The 16885-nt window shown below is 46.7% G+C and overlaps 1 protein-coding gene across 1 annotated transcript in view; it reads left to right on the top strand.

Annotated features, from left to right (window-relative positions):
• Positions 1-16885, top strand: part of FSTL4 (follistatin like 4) — a 662050-nt gene that overhangs the window by 199930 nt on the left and 445235 nt on the right. The gene's annotated exons all lie outside the window — the stretch shown is intronic.

Genomic DNA, 16885 nt, shown 5'->3' with positions numbered 1-16885 from the left:
TGTGGCTTGGCTGATGAGCCTTAAACATTTCTTTTTAAGTGTTCAAGTGTACTTCAGACAGCAATATGGCTTTAAATGGACATGTTCTCTTGTAAATAGCCATCACATGAAAGAGCAGGCCTTTGGAGTCACTTTACTTAATGTACCAGATGACCGAGGTCAAAAGTTTAGTAGAGAGCTATTAATTAAGTTCATTCATTAAGAGCGCTTTAGAAAATGCTCTTAGGAGGCTGTTCCTTGTAGTGTGACTTCCCCTGTTGGAAAATGCAGAACAGTCTTTGATTCCAAAACAGTTTCTCTGCATGGATCCTTCATTTGCAAAAACAACCCCCCCAAAAAACACACACCCTACTTGAGTTAATAACGGATCAGAACCAAGCCAGCTTTAGGTAATGTGTGTAGGCAACACACAATACGCTGTACTCCCATTAGTGTGGGCATGTGTCTTACTTTACAAAGGACAGTCTTCATTTGAAGGCATCCTCTGTTTGAAGGGCTGTTTAGTCCAAGTCCAGTTTCAAGATAAAGAACCCCAAGAAGGGAGAGCAGAGATCCATTGACAGGTAGCAGCTGGAAGGTAGCAGAGACCCATTGACAGGTAGCGTCATTTGCACTTGCACAGACTGAGCAGGCAGCTACACAGGTCACCTGGTCAGTCTTCCCCATTGTGACGATATGTACTGTATTTCTATTTAAATGTAGCACTTATTTTTAAATCTGTATGTACAAATTAGCGTGAGCCCGTTTCATGCAAATCTGTATCCCCTGTTATCCTACTTATTTCTAGTGATGGGCAAACTTACCCCAAGTGAGTTCATTATTTACTGGGAAAATAACAAATTCACCCATGAAGCCTTGGATGAGAGTTCACCCTCAGAGCATACCCTTGTTCCATGTAAACGAGCTTTTGCACAAGTGTAATACCAAGGTGCATCTTGGGAGATGTAGTCTGGTATTATGTAGTGTCTACTCTGAGTCAGACCTGGGTGGCCACTGCAATGAAGAGGGAAGCTGCTAAGGAGACTAAAAATTTAGGATGACTAAAAATTTAGTTGGCGGGGAGTGTTGCCAAGTCCCCCTCCTTCTTGCAGAGCCAGAATGGCAGTAGGGGCAAGGAGGGAAGCATCACCTGATTAGGCATGGAAAAGGTTAGTCCAATCAACTCAGCACACGCACAGTGATGCCAGATTAGGCAAGGGAACAGTTAATCCAACCAAAGCGGTGCATGCACAGAAATGTCATTGTTTAGATACAGACTGTGCATGCACAGAAGCTCACAATCAATTCCAAACTTTTTATTTATTTATTTATTTATTACATTTCTATACCATGCAATAGCCAAAGTTAATAGCAAATTTGTAAACTGCTGATGCAGTTTTTATTGCAGGCTCGTTAAAAAGAAGAACATTACAAACAGGCGAAATTTGGCCAGCAAGCAGACTAATTACAAAATTCAGCAGCATCGCTACTTATTTCTAAATTTGCATCTATGGGTAGTATCCAGTCCTCAGTGCTATACTAATGTCACTTGCTAGGCAAAAGGAAAAAGCTGGATTTTGGCAGTGCTGCTTTGCCATCAGATTTTTGGCAGGTTTGTTGCCACTTTTCCCCTTTGCTACTTTTCCCCTTTGCCTAGCAAGTGCAAATGATGTTACGCTAGCATTTGTTTATGCTAGTGCTGTGATAGTATTGGATACTGCCCTACATGTATAAATTAACATTTTCAAATTTCATGAAAATTGTGTCCACTTTTGTCCTACTTATTTCTAAATTTGCATCGATACATATAAATTAGCATGTTCACATTTTATGCAAATCTGTGTTCTCTTTTGTCCTCTGTAATGGTGAAGCATAAGTGGCTACTCAATTCCCTATTCCCTCTACCTTCATGTTGTTCTATTAGCTACTGCCCATTTGGCAATCCCCACCCCATTGCAGGAACATTGATTATTGATCATAGGGGTAGCTGAAGGACCACTAGAAGAATGGTGATAAGCCTGGGCAGAGCAAGCCAGGAAAGAGTTGGTAGAACAATTGATGGAGGGTGAGGTCAGATGAGAAGGAGTTGAAGCAAATGCCTAGTAGGAGAGGTTGGCAACAACCACAAGACTTGGTTCAGATCATGATTTGGCAATTTGAAAAACAGCCTGATTCGGCTCAGTCCAGTTCAAAGGCCTCCCACTTTGACTTCAGTCTGGATTCAAATTTCAATTAAGAAATCCAAATCTTCATGCCTCCCATAGACCATCATTGAAAATCCACTTTTTTTTCTGTTTCTCAGAATAGGACAATATATATAGTGGTAGTAATGCATTAAGACCACTGCAGATAGCTATTACTTATGCAGCAGATCTCTGCCTGGACATAATGGGGGTGTTCAGACATCATGCTATGCAGGTGGGCTATGCAGAGTAAGCTGTTTGGCAAACAACCTACTGTGCCCCCATCAGGCAATCTAACAAACAAGCTACACAGTATAGTTTATTCCCCCCTGCCCCTCCTCCCCCTGTAGTCTTCCCACCTGGCTAGGCAGGTATCCCAGTGTCAAGATTCCCTTGGCCCCCTCTTTCCTCAAGCACTCACAAACACACAAAAGGAGAGGCTTCAGTCTCACACCTTTAATTCATTACTCACAAGTTCATTACAGATGCAAATCCTCGAAGACTCTCCAGCTACAAAGGAATGCCTCCAGGGGATTCAAATGGGATCACCAAAAGTTGCCTGCAGTTTGAAAGGGTGGCTGTCTGACTAGGCTAACTTAGGGAGGGAGGTCCCACCCCTCACCTGCTGCTCCCCTGTGTAGCCTCTCATGCATCGCTAACTGGTTCCAACATCTAAGCTCCACCCCTGATGTTTCCCTCTTACCTCTGCGTCTCTGCCTGGCATCTCTTAGGTCACAGACCTCAAGCCCTTCCTCCTCCTGCTCACTGCATCTCACAGAGGGGGGTAAGGATGAAGCTTCATGCCCAGCTATCTGGGTGTTGGTAACCTGAGAAGCACGCCTATCCATATCTGAACTGGCCTGTGGAAAAAACCTCCCACAGTTCTGGCTACTTCTCTTCTGAATCTGACCTGCTAACTCTCTCCCTGTGCTCAGAATCAATCCTGACATCATCCCCGCTTCCATGAGGCCTCCCCCCATCTCTTCCCGTGGGTACCCTGGCTTGTGGGGGTAGTGCCGGTGGAAATGGCGAAGTAGTAAGGCGGCATGCAGATGTTCTGCCAGTTCCCAGGAGCATTCATCTGGCCCATACCTCTCCCAGTCAAGCAAATATTGCAGACACCCCCGGAAAAGGTGTGAGTCCAGGATGTCAGCAACCTCAAACTCCTCCCCCCACCACCAAAACTGGAAGCAAGGGGTGCAGTTGGAGCGATGGGGGTCACCAGAGTCCAGGGGAAAAGTAATGAGTGATGAAAAACAGGATGCACCTTCATGGAGGGAGGGAGGGAGGGCCAGGCGAAAAGCAAGAGGGTTAATTTGGGCCATAATTTGGAAGGGCCCCATCCGATGGGCTGCCAGCTTCTTATTCTGGGGATGAGAAGGGAGGTATCGGGTGGACAACCATACCCAGTCCCCAACATGCAGAGCTGGACTGTGTTGGTGATGTCGGTCCGCAGTTCCTTTATACGCGGCTTTCGCTTGCTCGACATTGTCCAGTAAGAGGAGATGCACAGAGCGCAATTCCTCTAAAAATTCATGGGCAGCGGGCACCGAGGCGGGGCCCAACAAGGAGGGGAAGGTCTTGGGATGGTACCCAAAATTGGCAAAGAAAGGGGTTTGGTAGTGGAGGCATGACCCGCATTGTTGTAAGTAGGGATGGACGAAAGTGCCTTACCTGTTCTCGAAGCTTGCTTCGCGGTGGGGGGGAGGCGCTTCGGTTCTCCCCCCGAAGTTCAGGCGAGGGGGGGAGGTGCCCCGCCTCGCCCGGCCGAAATTCAGGCCGGGGGGGAGGCGCCCCATCCCTCGCCGGCCAAATTCAGGCCGGGTAGGAGCGCCCCATCTACTCGGCCGCGAAAAAAAAGTAAAAAAAACCCCACACACACCCGTTATAGGCTACGTAACGATTTACGTAGCCTATCACGGCTAGATTTCCAAAGTCAGCCGTGATAGGCTATGTAAATCGTCACGTAGCCTATCACGGGTGACTTTGGGGGGAAAAAAGCGCATACACAAATGGCGGCTCCCATGGGGACCGCCATTTGCGTTCCTTATTTTGGCACGTCTAGCCTACGTAAAGATTTACGTAGACTACGGCGAAAATAAGGGCAACGCAAATAGCGTTCCGTTATTTTCGCTGTAGTCTATGTAAATCTTTACGTAGACTAGACGTGCTAAAATAAGGAACGCAAATGATGGCGCCCCATGGGAGCTGCCATTTGCATACGCGCTTTTTTTTTCCCCCAAAGTCACCCGTGATAGGCTACGTGACGATTTACATAGCCTATCACAGCTGACTTTGGAAATCTAGCCGTGATAGGCTATGTAAATCGTTACGTAGCCTATCACGGGTGTGTGTTTGTTTTTTTTACTTTACTTTTTTTTTTTTGCAATGGCGGCGGCGGCAGCCGGTCGGGAGACTGGCCGCCACCCCTGCCCCCGCCAAAACACCGCCGAAATGCCGCCAGGACCCGCCGCCGAGAGGGACATTCGCCGAAGGTAAGTCCCATCCCGGGGGGGGGGCCGGCGGAGAATTTCCCCAACACTTTCGGGGGGCTGAATGCATCGGCGCTCGGCCTCCCAAAGATTTGTGGAGAAATTCTCCGCCAACCCTAGTTGTAAGCAAATTCAGCCAGAGGCAACAGGGACACCCAGTTGTCCTGTTGGTGATTTACATAGCAATGTAAGTACTGCTCCAGTTGCTACTGTGGGATTGGTGCGTTCAGTTTGCCCATATGTCTGGAGAAGGTGGGCAGAGGAAAGTCTGAGCTCCACACTGAGCAGCGCAAGCAACTCCTGCCAGAAGCGGGCCGTGAATTGGGCCCCCTGATCTGAAATGGGCCCCTCTGGCCAGCCATGCAACTGAAAAACGTGTGTCAAAAAGATCTCTGCCGTATCTTTGGCCATGGGCAGTCCAGAGCACAGGATAAAGTGGGCCATTTTCAAAAATAAGTCCACCACCAGAATGGTGGTCTTTCTTTGTGAATGGGTCAAGTCAGTGATGAAGTCAAGGGAGAGCAGCTTCCAGGGCCCGGAGGGTGTAGGCAGGGGACGGAGTAAGCCAGTGGGTTTGCCTGTGGGGTCCTTTACCCATTGACAGGTGTCACAGGAGATGACATAGGTTTTGACATCCCGACATACGCGGGGCCACCAAAAGTCCCGCATAACCCATATAATGTTTTGGAAAAGCCAAAATGCCCAGCGGTGGAGGAGTCATGGCACTGACAGAGGACTTTTTCCCAGAGGCTTTTGGAAGGCACATAGGCTCCGTGGGAGTGGTAAAGCAGCCCCCCTTGCAAAGAAAAAGGGGTGGATTTGGAAATGCCAGCTACCTGCCCCAGTTCCACCACTTTATCATGCACAAAGGGATCCTGGCCTTGTTCTGTGCCAAGAACCTCTATCCAAGAGTGAGGTTCAATAGCAGCTGCCAGACTTTCAGGGGGAAGGATGAGAGTGGGGGAGGGGCTCTCCTTACCCCCTCGCTGCAATTCCAGTTTATGGGAGGGTGCGTCCACCTGTTGGTTGTCCGTGGCTCTAACGTGGTGGATCTTAAGGTTAAACCATGAAAAAAATAAAGACCACCTAATTTGGTGCTGATTCAAGGCCCAGGCCATCTGGAGATGTTCCAGATTCCGATGGTCAGTTCTCACTTCAACTGGGTGCTGCGCCCCCTCCAACAGATGCTGCCACATTTCTAATGCCAACTTTATGGCCAACGTTTTTTTCTCCCAAATGGTATAGTTCCTCTTGGACATGCTTAATTTCCTGGAATGGTAAGCACAAGGTTGTAACTCTTCCCCTGCTGTGCCCGGCTGGAAAAGCACAGCCCCCACAGCAAAGTCGGAGGCATCTGTTCACACTACAAAGGGTTTCTGTGGGTCAGGATGGAAAAGGATCAGCTCAGAGCTAAATAGTTTCTTTAGCTCTTCAAAAGACTGTTGGGTGGAGGCAGACCAGTGAAAGGGAGATTTCTTGCCTTTGAAGAGGTCTGTGAGAGGAGTTGTCAGTTTTGCATAGCCGGGCAGGAACTTTCTGTAAAAATTGGCAAAGCCCAGGAATCGTTGTAAGTCCTTTTTGGTGGATGGAGCCTGCCAGGAGAGGACCACTTGGACCTTTGTAGGATCCATTTGATGCCTTCTGCTGAAATAATATAAACCAGATAGTCCAAGGACGTTAAATCAAAAGCACATTTCTCCAGCTCAACAAAGAGATGGTGCTCTCGCTTTCACATGCCGTTGATGTGTGTGTGGGTCCGGCGAAAAAAGTAAATCATCGAGATAAATGATAAGGAATCTGTCCAAATAATCCCGGAAGATGTCATTCATAAAACACGAAAACATAGATGGGGCAAAGGCCAAGCCAAAAGGCATTCATACGATCTGTACCTGCAACTGAAACTTGTCTTCCACTCATCCCCCTCCTGCATATGAATCAGATTATAGGTGCCACGCAGGTCCAATTTAGTGAAAATCTTGGCTTGACCCAGGCTCTCCAGCACCTCAGGGTTGAGAGGGAGGGGGTATTTGTCACAGATGGTAATGGCATTGAGGTCCCTGTAGTCATGCACAGGCCAGAGCTCTCCTGATTTCTTCTTCACAAAGAGAGTTGGAGCGCTTGCAGGGGAGGTGGAGGGGTGAATGAAACCCCGCTGCACGTTAGTGTCCAAAAACTCCCGTAGAGCTCAAAGTTCCAGCTCTGACATAGAGTACAGCCGTCTGGCTGGGATGGTAGCTCCTGGGATCAGGTAAGTGGTGCAATACTAGGGCCGGGGGGGGGGGGAGTCAGTCAGCTTCTTTTTTGTCAAAAACATCCCAGAAAGCCGCATATTTACTGGGTAGGGTCACCGGAGTACAGATGAAGAGGAAGGAGAGGAAGGGGTTAACGCCTGAGCCGTGGCTGCTCCGGTGCCTGGGAAACAATTTTGTTGACAGTATGGGGATGAGAACTGCACTTGATGAAGTTTCCACGAGATCTGAGGATTATGCTTTGAGAGCCAGGACATGCCTAGCACAGTTGGGTACTTGGGGCAGGTGAAATTGGATTTGTTTGATGTGCCCCTGGGAACTTAAGGTGACTGGAGTTGTAATCCAAGTGACTGCTCCAGGTAAGAGAGGATGCTCGTTGATGGTCTCTACTTTCAGGCGGGCAGCAGCAGAGCAGAGATGTTGCGTTGCTGAGCAAACGTTTCATCCATAAAACTGGTAGTAGCCCCAGAGTCCATCAGCACCATGACATGTCATCCCCCCCACTGGGGAGAATGGAGGTGCACAGGAAGCAACAGATGGAATAAGGGAGAGAGGTGCGGGAGGCGTACCCTGCTTGTGGATGGTCCCTCCTCACTGGAGACTCCCAACAGACTTGGGGAGTGGCCTAGCCAGGCTTGGGGTGCAGGAGGTGGTGAGGGAGGTGGGGCTGTTGGTCGGGACTGGCAGAATCTGGCAAAGTGGCCTTTCTTTCCACACCTGAACCACTGACGTTCAGCGTGCCACTGTTCCAGTTTTTCCGGCGACAGCATGGATCGAGTTGCTCCCAGTTGCATAGTAGTCTCCTCCTTCCTACAACAGGGCTGCAGTGGGGAGGGGGCAGTGGCCATGGGGGAATGGGAGGAAGAAAATCTTGGCTAACAGAGCTTTTCTTGGCTTGTTGGTGCCCTTCCAGCCGACTGTCAATCTGCAGGCATGACTGGATGAGCTCAGCCAGCATTGGTGGGCATGTTGCCTGTGCTAACTCATCTAAGATCTTATCATTCAAGCCGTCCAAAAATTGGGCCACCAGAGCCGCATCATTCCACTGTAAATCCTGCATCAGCAAGCGAAAACTGGTCACATAACCTGAAACAGAGTCCTTTCCTTGCTTGAGGTGGCGGATATCCTGGGTTGCCATCTCCGCACAAAGGGGGTTGCCAACCCCCACCCATTGGCATTCATTAAGCCCTGGTAGTCAGCCAGCAGGGGGTCATTAGCGAGGAGAAGCGCTGAGGCCCATTTAGCTGCCACGCCTGAAAGCAGGTTAATGATAGACCCCACACGAATCTGGTCCATTTGGAAATCCTCTGGCCGGAGGCACATACACAGTTACGAATAGGCACAGAAAATTTGAAACAGTCCTTTGTTTCCAACAAACTTCTCTGGCAGAGCCACTGGGCATTTCCGATGGGGAGGGATCAGGGTGGAGAGGATTGAGTGGCCGCTTGTAACGCTTGAACAGCGCCCATTAGGTGGTTGATCTGATTGCAAAGAGCCTGGTTCTCCTGTGTCAACATGGTCAAAGCTTGTTCTATGGCACTGCCCGAAAGAGCTGGCAGGGAAGTTGACCAATGAAAGGAAATCATCAACAGGGCTGAAGGCTGGCTAGACCAAATGGTCAGTGGCACCTCAAAATGGCCACCAGCTATTAGGGCCTACTGCTGTGAGCAGTTGGGCCCTTATTGCCCCCAAAGCAACCACTGCAGGTGGGGATGTGAAACCCTAGGCTTGCAATGCCTCTGATGAAATGTAGCTCATGACTGGCTACTAGGCCTCAACCATTCCTATTTCCTATGCCCCAGGGATCCTGTCCTATCCCATTTCCTAGCAACCACAGCCTGAAATAGGGCACAATGTCCAAAGCAAACAGGCTGCTCCTCAGCACAGTCTCAGCAACAGTTGATTTTAAACAACAACAACTACTACAACAGTGCACCAGCAAAGACACTTTAAAGAGTATTATAAGTAAAAGAGGAACCTGTCCAAAAGAGCATGGCAGAGTTAGTATGGAGGAGAGTGAAAAAGAAAACATTGTCTGAATGATATGTTATATCTTGTTTTGATGGGGGGGAGGTGTACTGTGAGCATGAGATTGCTATGAGTTATTTCTCCACTGGAGAAAATAAACATTTTTGTTCTAAGCAGCCTCATGCTAGGCACCCAGCTGGGTGTAGCAGATGTGAAGAAGTTTGCTTCTCCATCCCTCTTCTCATCCCCTACAACTGCAGCTGCCCTTTGCAAGGCATTTTGTTGGGATAATGGAACAGGTGCTTAGTAAGGTTATGAAAAGATATTCCTGTGAACATTTTTGTATGCCTTCACAGAGTCTCCAGGGGGACAAGACCTCTCCCAAAGATTGGGAAATGGGGTGGCTATTTGTGTGTGTAAAGAAGAAGAAGTGAAGTTGATGCTGAAATCTTGACTTAACTGGCATATGTGTGTGTGTGTGTGTGTGTGTGTGTGTGCATGTGTGTGACAGAAAGACAGACAGAGATTTCAGCAAACCCAACAGATATCTAGTTGCATTTACCAGATGTTAAGGACTTCCAGGTGCACACTGATGACACAGGAACATAGGAAGCTGCCTTATACTTAGTCAGATCATTGGTCCTTCTAGCCCAGTATTATCAACACTGACTGGCAGTGGTTCTCCAGGTTTTCATGTAGGAGTCTTTTCCACTCTACCTGGAGATGCTAGGAATTAAACTTGGGACTTTCTGCCTGCAATGCATGTTCTCTACCACTGAGCTATGGCCCCTTCGCGTGCGTGTGTGTGTGTGTGTGTGTATTCCTTTTGCCCCTGCTGAACTTCAAAGGCCAAATCAAAACACAGACAAGAGGCTTCAATCCACGGCTGTTAATCCAATTACTTCAGTGGGTCATACAGATGCAAATTGTCAGTGACTCACAGTCTACAAAGGAAATGCCTTCAGGGAGTTCAAAAGAAAGCTACGAAAGCTGCCCACCGTTTGAAGAAAAGGCAGGCTCACTATCTTAACTTAAGGGGTAGGGGGGAGATCTCCCTCTCTCTCATGAGGCCTCTAAGCGCAGCTGTTCATGCCAGGCCAATTGGGCAGACCGCCTAAGCTCCGCCCCTGCCATCTCTCTCTTGGCTCTGCGTCTGCGTCTGTCATCTAAGAATTCAAGTTCTCCAAGCCCCACCTCTCCCTGTTCGCCATCTCTCACAGGGGTGTGTGAAGAGGGGTCCTCTCTATCCAGCTGTGCCTTTGAAGCTGGAGGAGTCTGCCTATACATCTCTGTACAAGCCTAGGAAACTTTCTCCCCCACATCTTGCAGTTCTTCTTCAGAATCTGAACTACTCTGCCACTCCCTGTGCTCAGAGGCAACCCTGACAGTGTGTGTGTGTTGTATTACTTACAAAGTATTTTATAAGGTGGCCCAAGGGCTGGCAGTTTTAGTATCTTTTAAGTTTATTTTCTCTGATTTTTCTTTTAGTTGGCTCAGTGGTAGAGTGCCTGGCACCATGGCTGCCACATGCTTGCAAAATGGGGCCAGTAATGGCTCTGGGAATCATAGAATAGTAGGGTTGGAAGGGGCCTACAAGGCCATCGAGTCCAACCCCCATGATGATGGGGGTTGGACTCGATGCTACATGATTTGTTACAAGGGACATTGTACAAAAAAATGGCGGTTGCTCCTACCTCATTGAACCTATTGACTGATATGGTAGTTCCATATTCTAATTTACCATGTAGTGTTATTCCCAGAGGCATTAGCAGGAACGTTTCCCCATTTCCCAAGCATGCAACAGCTGTGCTGCTGGGTCGTCTCCCATGGAGCAGCAGCTTCTTTAAAAGTTTTTTAAAAGAAAATAAAGAAAAATGCCACCCTTCAGACCACCTTATAGAAGACTTTGTCATAATACAACCCCTGCCACCTCGAAAGAGAGAATATTTACCTGCACCACTGAATATCCCCAAATCCCACCCCTCATTTTCTTTTCCTGTACAAACGTCTAGTGGCGGGGGGAGAGGATTTTGCACAGCCCTAGTCTTTAGGGAATACTCTGGGGTGGGCCACTAAAGAGAGGAGGCAAATAGCCACAAAGAGGGGAGATGGGGGAAGGCATCCCAAATCTACAGTCAGACCAGAAATGGGATTCAGTACATACAGTAACTCCTTATAAAACATCCTTAATTGCCAGAAGAAAGCTCAAGAATATCTTTTCTCATGTAACAAAAGATCAGGTGAATATAGCTGTGCAGATTTTTCCTTCTTCGAGGCTTCTATGCTTCAGCACTGGGACAATGTGTTCTGACAAATGTACAGTATACTGTAATTGTAAGTGACCTTGGCAGTCATAGGTTATGCTATTAGCATTCCCATGGATATTGCTGGAGGGGCACACTGAACAATTAGTGAAGTGAATAAAGGATACTCACATACGCCACTTAGGAATTGTAATTTTTGTGCCGCTTGGAGACATTTTGACCTTCTAGTTTATTATGATTCAAGAAAAATGTCAGTATTTCTCAGCCTGCCAAGGTTGGTGGAATTTTAATGAGTTATTGAACAAAGCAGTTAATCCTCCAATAACAGATTCTTTTCCTTTGACTTTACAGTGATGACAATAAAGGTTTAACTACAGCTGTGGAAAAAAAGGGGGGTATTTTCAATTTTTACATGTGAAGCTATTGACCAATAGTGTAGTTTCATATTTTAACTCAATTTGGTCTTCAGGAGGTTTGGAGTCTCTACCTTCCACATGGAAGAGTTTTGTGCTATATTGTAAAAGCAGAAAAAAAGATAAAGCAGCAGCAGCAACACCGGGATTAAAGCCTGCAGTAAATTGCAAATTAACTTTTCTGTTTTGATTATTTCTTTTGCAACTTCCTTTTGTAATGCTCTATGTTGTGCTTATTACAATTAATGGTGTGCAGTAATCTAGTTTTGAGAAATTTGGATAATGGAGAATAATGCTAGTTATTCATTTTTGCACAGAACTTTATTTGGGAAATCTTTTTATGTATCCATTTTGCTACGAGCTGTAAGCCTTGAATTCCCTGAAACATCAGGTGCCTCATTATTGGGGACTAAAAATTACACTACTAGTTTTCTATGTCACCTAGTCTTATTGTGTGCATACTTGAAAGGTACAAGAATGAAATGTGCCATCCAGTAAAAATATGAAGCTCAGAACTTGCATGTATATGTGTGTGTGTGTGTGTGTGTGTGTGTGTATGTATGTATATATGTGTGTATATATATATATATATATATATATATATATAGAGAGAGAGAGAGAGAGAGAGAGAGAGAGATGTATGTATATGTGTGTTATTACTTGTTTATACTTGGGCCCTATCTACACAGGGAATTTATTCCAACTCTACTGTGGCTCTCCAATGATTGTGGTACATGAACTATGCCCCTTTTTGCAGCAAGCGTGTGTTTTAATGCCATAAAACCAGCTTTTTTGCAAACTCGTTTTGTGATGGATTTTCCCATTGCGGCAGCTTCAGTGTGGTTTTGGAATGTGTGTGACCTCAACTGGCTTTGGTGAAGCCTGGGGAGGAGTAGCACTGATTAGCAGAAGGGAAAGTTGCCGTCATGAAAGGGTGGACACAAGGAGATGAGTGGGCTAAACATGTCTACTTGGAAGTAACTCATTGCCTTCAATAGCACTTCACTGAGCACCGGAGCAGAGAGAGGGGCCAGGAGCAAGCCTCCACTCATTTGCTGCACCTCACCCACAACAGTGACATTCCGTTCTACTCACAGGGCCCTGCTCACCCAACCCCAAACTAAAGTGATTTCAGGTGCCATTTTTGTCAGTGTATACACCATTTTACTGGCCCCATGTGCCACAGAAGGAGCTAACTCAGTTTCTTAAAAATCCACTTTTAAATGGAATTGCATTGGAAAGCGTCTCCATGTAGATGGGGCCTTGGTCAATATCTCCTGGTCAAAAAGGTTGGAGACAAATGAAATCCTTTTTCAGAGAACATACGATGGTATTATAGGATGGTATTGTAGAGCTACATCACTGAGCTACTGAATGTCTTTCATTCAACTATCATTTCCAGTAGTCAAATAGGCTTTGCATGTGGTTGCAGCAGTGCTTCAGAAAACCTGCGAAAACTATTTGACCTGAGAAGAAAGGGGTCCAAAAGACATTAGTGAGTACACCATGGCTCTCATATAGGGATGTACGAAAGTTCCGCCACGGATCTCGGGGAGGCCGAATGCCAGCACATTCAGCCCCCCGAAATCAGTGGCGGAACAGCCCCCCGCCACCCTGGATCTCCCTGGTGGTGGTGGCTCCAGTGGCGGCTCCAGCGGTGGTGTGGCGGCAGCGGCTGCGGTGGCCAGTCTTCTGACCGGCTGCCACCGCCGCCGCCATTTCCAGGTTAAAACAAAAACAAAAATGTGATAGGCTATGTAAAGATTTACGTAGCCTATCACGGCTAGATTTAAAAAAAAACCGTGATAGGCTATGTAAATGTTTACGTAGCCTATCACGGCTGATTAAAAAAAAACAAAAACGCACGTACGCAAATGGCAGCGCCCATGGGCACCGCCATTTGCATTCCTTATTTTGGCACGTCTTAGTCTATGTAAACAGTTACGTAGACTAAGTTGGCAAAAATAAGGGGAACGCAAATTGTGTAGATGCTACGCTATTTGTGTTCCTCTTATTTTTGCCGTCTTAGTCTACGTAAATGTTTACGTAGACTAAGACATGCCAAAATAAGGAACGCAAATAGCGGCGCCCATGGGCGCCGCCATTTGTGTACGCGCGTTGTTTTTTTTAATCAGCCGTGATAGGCTACATAAACATTTATGTAGCCTATCACGGCTACTGCAGGGACGCAAATGGCGGCGGCTACAGCCGCCGCCTTTTGCGTCCCTGCCAGCCAGCGGCCAGATGTCCAGCTGCTGGTGGTGCCAGCCGGTGGCTCCGCAGAATCCCTGCGGAGCGGAGCTGGCCGGCCAGGATTTTTGGGGGGAGGAACGGAGCGCCTCCCCCCCTGGCCAGGATTCCGGGGGGAGGGACAGAACGCCTCCCACCCAGCATCAGCATAATCCGCGGAAAGGTAAGTACCTTTCACACATCCCTACTCTCATACCAGTTTCAACTCTCTTGAAACTACTGTCTGTATCCAGTCTAATCTTTTATTTTACATGAGAACTCATGTAACAATACACCCCCTATGTTCCCACTTTGCAGGGTTTCCAAAGTATACCCATTGTCACTGGAGTTCTTACTAATTAGTCTTGATTACCTTAAAGACTCAAATATGACCTCATCTAATTTTGTCACTCTACTTTTATTCAGTTCAGAACACTTTAATCTTTTCACTTTACAGAAGAGGTTTCCTATCCTATCGAAATCAAGTTCCCTGTGCTGAGAATATGAAAATAGCCCTATTAAAATAACATGGTCAATATGCTGTAATTGTTTCATTCCGGTTGCAGTTTATCACATTATCACATGTATTAGCCATTTTAAGCAGGAATTGTGGTCTGCTCCTTTTAGAAAGAACTTGCAACACATTCTTAAGCATGTTTCTTTAGAAATCCCAGAAGTAAGTTCAATGAAGTTTAACCTCTAGTCAATATGCTAGCATTGCAGCCTTAAAACTCCATAGGCTGATATTTTAATTATTGATTATGCTAATTACCTCTAGTTAAACAAACTGGAGTGGGAATATGAAAGGAGCCAGGTTGCTGGGTTTACACTGTCAACAAGCAGGCATGGATGGATCTGTCCATTTCACTTTCTCCTGCATTCAAATTATTAAAATCTCTAGGTCTTTCCATCCCCAATATTAAGACATTTCTAAGAAAATTCTTATAAAAAATGAACTGAAAAGAAATTGTCACCCATCCCTGTCAAGTTCAGTGAGTGTTGCCACAGTGGGGACTATTAAAGTAGGAGCTAACATCCAATGCAAAGACAGGTCTGGCAAGTGAAAAGACAACTGACCTGTTAGAAATGTGGTCTATGTATGTGGATTTTTAAAAAATAAATAAATCAGGAAATAAGATATAGGTCCCAACCAAAGACATGATATGTGTATAAGTAACAGGTCTGGAAGATTTCATTCATTTATTCAATCATTCATTCATTTCATTTCTATATCCCCCAATAGCCGAAGCTCTCTGGGCGGTTCACAAAAATTAAAACCACAGAGTGCGGCATAAAACAATATAAAATATGAAAGCTTAAAGCCACAATATAACCGGACAACCAGAATAAAATCTAGCAGCAATACAGAGATTTAAAATACAGATTTAAACACCAGAGCTAAAAGATGAGGAAGCTAAAATGCTAAAATACTGGGAGAATAAAAAGGCCTTCACCTGGCTCCAGAAGGAGTACAACATAGGCACCAGGCAAACCTCTCTAGGGAGCTCATTCCACAGCCAGGGGGCCACAGCAGAAAAGGCCCTCTTCCTGGTAGCAACCTGCCTCTCTGCCTTTGGCATGGGCTCCTGGAGAAGGACCCCTGAAGATGCTTTTAGGGTCCAGGCATGCACATATAGGAGGAGGCAATCCTTCAGATAACCTGCCCCCAAGCCGTTAAGGGCTTTGAATGTTAATAACAGCACTTTGAATCCGGCCCAGGAATGGACTGGCAGCCAGTGCAGCTGGAAAAGTACTGGCATAATATGAGCTCATTGGTCAGTCCCTGTTAACAATGTTGCTGACCTATTTTGGACCAGCTGAAGTTTCCGGACCATTTTCAAAGGCAACCCCACATATAATGCATTGTAGTAATCCAGATGAGTTGTTATCAGAGCATGGATAACTGTAGTTAGGCTATCTCTGTTCAGATAAAGGTGTAGTTGGTATATCAGCCTAAACTGATAAAAAGCGTTCCATGCCACTGAGTTCAACTGTGCCTCAAGTGACAGTTCTGGGTCCAAGAATACCACCAAGCTACAAACCTGATCCGTTAGGGGAAGTGCAACTCCCTCCAGAACAGGTTGAACATCATCTAGCTGGACACCCAGTAACAGTACCTCCATCTTGTCCGAATTGAGTTCCAGTTTATTGGCCCTCATTCAGTCCATTACCGTGCCCAGGCACTGATTCAGAGCAGCCACTGCCTCACCTGGGTTTGATGAAAAGAAGAGTTAGCGCTGGGTGTCATCCACATATTGATGGCATCTCAGCCCACACCTCTGGGTAACCTCCCCCAGCAGTTTCATGTAGATGTTAAACAGCATAGGGGATAAAGGACAGCCTGTGGAACCCCATGGCAAAATTGCCAAGGCAGAGAGCAATAATCCCCCAGTGCAGCCTTATGGAATTGGCCATCCAAGTAGGAGTGGAACCACTGCAGTGCAGTGCCTCCAACTCCCAACCCAGACAACCTATCCAGAAGGATACCATGGTCGATGGTATTGAAAGCCGCTGCAAGGTCCAGGAGAATCAACAGGGTCATACTCCCCCTGTCCCTCTCCCAGCAAAGGTCATCCCCACAGGGCGACCAAGCCAGTTTCCATTCCAAAACCAGGCCTGAAGCCTGATGGAAATGGCTCTAGATAATCCATTTAATTCAAGAGTGCCTGGAGTTGTCCCACAAACACCCGCTCAAGCACCTTGCCCAGGAAGGGGATGTTGGCCACCAGCCTATAGTTGTTAACATCGTCAGGGTCCAGGTTGGGCTTTTCCAGGAGTGGCCTGATTACCACCTCTTTTAAAGATACTATATTATTAGCTTATGTATGATGATGAACTACCACAGGTTCTCTGTGAGCACATAGGGTCCCTGTTCAGGCCTTCCACTGAATGCATGGGGGTCAGGGGCTGGAGATGGAGGCATATGGTTGCAGCCGTCCACCCCTCCATGTGTTCATGGGGAGCATTGTGTGAAAAGGACTACAGTCCATTTGATATTTGCCTGACGTAGCCTTGCAAAAGCTGGTTGGATATAAAAGTATGTTGCAACAAAACAGAATCTCACTTCTGTTGCTTGGCTTGGAGTTGTTCTCAATACCGATAGATTTT

The sequence above is a fragment of the Heloderma suspectum genome, chromosome 2, assembly GCF_057233095.1.
Source record: "Heloderma suspectum isolate Gila_16-S chromosome 2, 16-S_ref, whole genome shotgun sequence".
Lineage (NCBI taxonomy): Eukaryota > Metazoa > Chordata > Lepidosauria > Squamata > Helodermatidae > Heloderma > Heloderma suspectum.
The sequence above is the reverse complement of the archived record's forward strand: the minus strand, read 5'-3'. Positions and strand labels throughout refer to the sequence as shown.